Genomic DNA, 7,074 nt, shown 5'->3' with positions numbered 1-7,074 from the left:
AGAATGATTCTTTTTCTTTGCTGATTCAATATCCCAAAGTATCACTAAGAATCAGTAATTTGGGCCTCTATTCACAGAGCATACTAAAGGGTGATGAATAAACTGCATTAAATTCATGGTCTTGCATGAGTTATTTTTTCTATTAAATAATACTACCAATCTAATCCTCGATTAGATACAGAATTACCATTAATTTAATCAATTACTGTTAATTTAAAGTGATTAAAAATTTTAAAGCCTATGGCGAAGATGCGGAGAAAGGGGAACCCTCCTACCCTGTTGGTGGGAATGCAAGCTGGTGCAACCATTCTGGAAAACTGCATAGAGGTTCCTCAAAAAGTTGAAAATAGAGCTACCTTATGACCCAGGAATTGCTCTACTGGGTATTTACCCTAAAGATACAAACATAGTGATCTGAAGGGGCACATGCACCCAAATGTTTATAGCAGCAATGTCCACAATAGCCAAACTATAAAAAGAACCTAGATGTCCATCAACAGATGAGTGGATAAAGAAGATGTGGTATATATATACAATGGAATACTACGCAGCCATCAAAAGAAATGAAATCTTGCCATTTGCAATGATGTGGATAAAACTAAAGGGTATTATGCTTAGCAAAATAAGTCAATTGGAGAAAGACAACTATCATATGATCTCCTGATATGAGGAAGTGGTGATGCAACATGGGGGCTTAAGTGAGTAGGAGAAGAATAAATGAAACAAGATGGTATCGGGGTGGGAGACAAACTATAAGAGACTCTTAATGTCACAAAACAAACTGAAGGGGACCGGGAGGAGAGGGGTAGGGAGAGGGCAGTGGGGTTATGGACATTGGGGAGAGTATGTGCTATGGTGAGTGCTGTGAAGTGTGTAAACCTGGTGATTCACAGACCTGTACCCCTGGGGCTAATAATACATTATATGTTTATAAAAAATTTAAAAAATTATTTAAAAAATCTTAAAACCTAGTGCAACAATTTATGAAAAGTCCAGCAACATGACAAGAACTCAAGTAAATTTATTTTCACATCAATAAATAAATAACACATGAATCTAGCAGAGAATCAAACTCTGGCTACTTTTATCTAAGAAATGTAAAAATGAAACCCTTAGCAGAGGCACAATTTTTTATGAGGACAAGCTAGAGGCATCCTATGTTGTAAAATTTTAAGATTTAGGTCTTGAACTTTAATTGCATGGGTACTTATGTATGTATATACAGGTGTGTTTTATGTGTTTCCAAATGAGTCAAATTAAGTTTTGAACATACATAAGATCTATCTTTGCACTCAAAAATTAGAATCCAAAGGAGAAAATATGAAAAAGAATCCGTAAAAGGGGGTTATAGTAAGACCCGATTTACAACCTTAAGTGAACTGTTCAAATATTCTAATTAGCCACATGCTTGCTTTGTGTGATTTTAATTTCTTTTTTTTTAATATTTTATTTATTTATTTGACAGAGAGATCACAAGTAGGCAGAGAGGCAGGCGGGGGGTACAGGGATGCAGGCTCCGTGCAGAGCAGAGAGCCCAATGTGGGGCTCCATCCCAGAACCTTGAGATCATGACCTGAGCCAAAGACAGAGGTTTAACCCACGGAGCCACCCAGGCACCCCAGTGTGTGATTTTAATTTTGTCACACAAAACCAAGTAGAACAAAAGTTTTGAATAAAAAAACACCTTACCACTGCTCAAGTGAAAATAGACACCAAAAAATAAATACATACATACGTAAACAAACAATTGAAGCAACTTTGAGACTCTGTGCTAACAATTTTATTTCATGGGACCAATTTTATAGCATTTCTTTCTATAACCAGTGAACTTAGGGCTGCCACAATATTTCATCTTTGGTCTAAGTTTATAGAGCAGATTGCGGGGAAAGTGTCTATGTAAGAGTCCAACTAGAAAGAATTTGTGCAATGTTTACAAGTTTCTAATTGTATAAATATTCATGTTTCCATACTGCATGTAATAATTAAAGTGGTGTGTTCTACTGCAAGAAAGCCCATTTTTCATATCAGACGTTACCCATGGTAACATGGACCAGAAGTGCAGTTCTGTGCTCTGTTACACATGCTTTTCATTTGGTGTCTAAAAATTATGTAGCCATGTGATAGGCAACCAAAAAAAGCAAGTTGATGGAAAAGATCCTTGGAAGTAGAGTATCTTTTTTAATAAATGTTTTTGATTTATCAAAGTAGATTCACTTTAACCAGGTCAAGGCTCCTTCCTCAAAGCAGCATAGGAAAGCTTCACCCAAGCTTGTAATAATCATAGTGACCCCCTTATCCATGTGATCAGAATAATAAATGTATGAGGAACACAAGTGTTTGCTGGGTTAAATTAAACATACTTCCCTATGTGAGAAGCCTTCGAAAAGTCTGTCTTAACGAATATACCGCTAAGAGTCTGCTACTATCCCATTGTCCTTCACAGTTTTTCTCACCCTTTTCCATTGTCCATTCATTCTCCCACAGCCACAGTCAAATGAGGGAAATGAGAGATAATCAAGCCACTTATGACTTCTGAATGAATGGAGCTAAAACTGCAAAATCAGGGAGGTGAAATGGGAGAAATGGGACTATTTTTCATAATAGCTACCTCCTATTGGGCTTCTACCTCATGCTAAAAAAAAAGTTGCCGGACACATCACACATCATCACTAATTCTACTCATCACTAACACTCTTGTGATGTACCTAGCAGAGACAACATCAAAAACCAGGTCTTCCCATCTTCAAAACCCACATTTTCCTCCACCCTGCCAAATTTCCTTCCTTTGAGATCTCTGCCAGAGCTCCAAAAAGGTAGAGTTCCAATGTTCCAACAGAATTCAATGAGTGAGCAAAACAGGTGTGCAAAGCCAACAGAGCCAAAACCAGAAGACAGTTTCATGTCTCTTCGGAAACATTTCTCCTGAAGGTCAGTTGTACTCAACATAAATAGGATCCAATGATTTTACAGAGCAGACTTCCTTCCACACGGATGACAGTAGCTAATTGGTGCCAAGGGTCATCTGGAAAGAGATCACCCCCATTGCAATTAGACACACAATAGAAAAGCAGAACTCTAAGTCTCAGGATGCTTAAATGCAGAAAACAGAGGATGGACCAGCAGCCCCACATGAAGCCATTGTCTGAATCTTGTCTCTCAAGTGGCCAGCCTAGGATAGAGGAAGGGCACAATGTCAACTTTACCTATTCTAGGGGCTAAAGAGTGTCAGCTGAATGTGAAAGGTGCTGGTGTTATGCAATCCCACCTTTACAATCAGGTGTCTTCCTGATCAGACCCACCTGTCTGTTAACATCAACCACAGGCCCAACTGTCTATGGCTCTGTCCCTCCAGTGCACCAAGATTTCTCCCTGTGCCCTACATATACCATCTGCCCTACATACCCAGCTTAATAGATCAAATAAATGATTCTTGCTTTTCAAAAACTTCTGCTTATATGCAAAAGGAGAGTTTTCTCATCTCTTATTGAGCAGAACACGGGCACTGTTATTAATTTTCCGAACACTAGAATAGTATCGCAATTTTTGCTAAAACAAATATTCGCAAAAGATATTAAGGCAAGAGGCAACCTTTTGGTTTGATTTATAAGACAATCTAGGAAAACAAGTATGCTTTAGTACCACTCTAACCATGTGGATTTTCAAATTACAGCAAATTGGCCCAATACAATTTTTGAGGTTTATTAATGAAATTCTCCAGGAACTGGGCCTTAGTATTATATAATACATACAATAATCCTAAAAATGAAGATTTTCTTGATTTATCTCATTGTATTTTTTTAAATCATCCACTATGTTTCACTGTGTTTAATAGCAACATTAAGATGTTCTGAGGACTAGCTGTGTAAATATACTTATTATTATCATATACACACACACATTGAGAGATATTTAGAGTTAACAGTGCAATCCTCTCACATGGAGCAAGAATCTGTCATCAATTTTTTTTATAAGTGACAATAAAGAAAATAATTCATTCTGCCATTGAATTCATTCTAGCTACATGTAATATTGATATCATAGGTAGAAAATATCTGCACAAAAATAAACCAGATACAAAGAAATGGGAAATATTTAAAACTCTGTAATATAAAATGCTATGGAAATACTTTTCTTGGACACTGACTTTTATATGAGTATTTTCAAACATTTGTGTCAAGTATATTTCTATTAATCATATTGTTTGAAAGAAGTCCTATCTTAAACTCTGAGAAATTTTGAAAAAGATTAAAAAGTTCTCAAGTGACTTAGGAAAACTAATATCACTTCTGCTGTCTCCAGTTTTAACAGCCAGATTCACAGGCTTCATCTAACCTTCAACAACTACTTTCTTAGGTTTAAAATATATATATAGTCCTTATAATAGCAAAGGTTTCCAATAAGCTGTTTTTTAGAGTTCTGGTTTGAGAATTACTCCAAGTTCTGTAAGAAATACTATATTTCCAACACATATCAAACAGCGCACCTGTGTCCTCTGCACAGCCTGGCCTCCTCTAATCTCCATGCCAGTGCTTCTAGCTCCGTTATGTCTTTTGGGTCTCCTCCATTCATAGAGAGACACAAATGGAAACGTTTTGATGTATGTTAATTGATGTTTGTCCAAGCTTTATGAAGTAATAATCCACGGGAGCCACGGAAGCTTTTACAAGGCAAAGTCAAGGGAACAATCAAAGTTCTGAGTGGATTATTTCAAGTCCACACCCAGGCAAAGCTGACTTACAGCTTTTCATCCTTCCACAATGATACTATAAATAAAGCAAAGAAATTTTTGTTCTCATCTAATCCCCTCTATTATGTGGTCTTTGCATGCTGTCTCACGCAACTGGTGCGGTCTACACTGCAAGCTCGCCATGAGGCAGGGGTAGATGACAGGGCTGTCTACCAACCTCACAAGATAACTCAATGGGACCTTGAAGGCCTGGCATGTCTCTGTTAGACAAATCTCTTCAGGAAAAGAAAAGAACTCATAAATCCAAAGGAAAACCAGGGTTTGGAAAGTTGTGATGAAAAAATGTACCAAATGCATTCTCGGGGAAAAAACAGAAACAACTAAATTTAAGTTGGGGTTCAGTGGAACACTTGAGTTTGTGCTTCCATTTAGCAAAAATAAAAATAAAGAACACTCCTATGTATTACATGCCACCCAACGCTTCTCCTTCAAACTATACAAAACACAAGCTCTAGCTGTCCATAGATGAGGAATGAGCAGGCTCTGATCATCAGCACAACTGGTGTAAATTGCTGGGTAATCAATCATCCCAGCTGCAATGATCAGTATATCTGAATGTCAAGAAAAGGCATAAATTGACTCCCTACTAGGTGGTTCCTTGTTTATACGAAAGGCCTCAAGGCCTTTGTGTGTTCACATCATTTCTTGGAATTATGTAAATATACATATGATTTAAGAAAAATAAATTAAGCAACACCTCGAGGCTATGCTCATTTTAACTGGTTTCAATCATTTCTATTTTGTCCTTTAAAAAGATCAGAGTGTGAATATACAGTGAGTGCATGTGTGTGTGAGTGTGTGTTGCACACATCCCTTCTACCTGGCAGAAAACCCACTTCACCATTTATTTGGTCATGATACAAAGCTCCTGGTTTAAAACAGACAATAGGGAATCAACATATTAAAAATAGGGTAAATAAAAGTTGATATGGGAAGTATTTAACCTATTCTCGTGCCACTACCCTGAAAAAATGGGTACACAGGTCTTGTAAAAGTTGTTTAGAAATAACTCACACCGGGGCACCTGGGTGGCTCAGTGGGCTAAGGCCTCTGCCTTGGGCTCAGGTCATGATCCCAGGGTCCTCGGATCAAGCTCCACATTGGGCTCTCTGCTCAGCGGGAGGGCCTGCTTCCTCCTCTCTCTCTGCCTGCCTCTCTGCCTACTTGTGATCTCTCTGTCAAATAAATAAATAAAATCTTAAAAAAAAAAAAAGGAAAAGTAAAGAAAAGAAATTACTCACACCATGCCACAAAGGATTAAGGCTTATGACAATAAATTCAACATAATGCACACTGGAAATGTAAAATCAGTATTTGTTAAATCAATACATGGACATCAGAGAGACACATTGGGGTGTGTGTGTGTGTGTGTGTGTGTGTGTGTGTGTGTTCTCACTCAGTTGAGTCTAAAAGATCTAGGATGGAGGATATTTTAAAAAGATTATTTCAGTGTAAGAATGGACAGGAAGAATCATAGTCTAAATTACTGTCTCTAGACTCTGGCTCTTCTAATTTTAAAAACAATCTGAAAAAAGAGATTTTGCTTTATCGCTTATCAGCAAAAGGATTGGTGGTCCTTGGGTCAGATGTTCATCCAATGACTGGGAAGATGGGAGAGGTCATGGGGTCATGCTGCTTTCCCAGGGCTGCGGTATGACAAGTTTTCCTAAAAAAGGATTTGAGTACAGCAGGCAATGAGAAGGATTTATAAAGACATTATCAAGACCAAGTTTGAGAAAGTGGCAGAAATGTTTACACATAAATTTGGAAAGAAAATGATTAACTTTTCCAAGAAATGTACAAAGTTAGGAGCAGTTTAATACCCAGGCAGACATTTGATGACTTGGGTTATTCCAGCAACTCAGACACTCATGAAGTGGACTGTATCCAACTGTCACCTAGAGACACCTTCACTTAGAAAAAGCCTTTAATTGGGGTGCCCAGGTGGATCCATTGGTTAAGCACCCAATTTGATTTCGGCTTGAAATCAAACTGGATGCTTTTTATGATCTCAGGGTCATGGGATTGCTCCTGAGATCACCCCACATCAAGCTTTGCACTCAGTGGACAGTCTGCTTCTCTCCCTGTGTCTCCCATTCCCCCTTTGCCCCTCCACCCACTCACATGTGCGCGTGCACTCTCTCTCTCTAAAATGAATAAATAAAAAATGAAAAGAAAAAATCTTTAATTAATAAGCCCTTATCTTCACCAAATCAGTATTCCATGAATGAAAGTCATACTGATCCTGAAAACTATGGAGCAAAATGGGTACTCAGAAATACTCATCCTGCCTGACAAACATTACCACAACCACTACAGGTTTGTCT

The sequence above is a fragment of the Mustela putorius genome, unplaced genomic scaffold, assembly GCF_011764305.1.
Source record: "Mustela putorius furo isolate JIRA1106 unplaced genomic scaffold, ASM1176430v1.1 tig00000721_pilon_pilon_pilon, whole genome shotgun sequence".
Classification (NCBI taxonomy): Eukaryota; Metazoa; Chordata; class Mammalia; order Carnivora; family Mustelidae; genus Mustela; species Mustela putorius.
The sequence above is the reverse complement of the archived record's forward strand: the minus strand, read 5'-3'. Positions refer to the sequence as shown.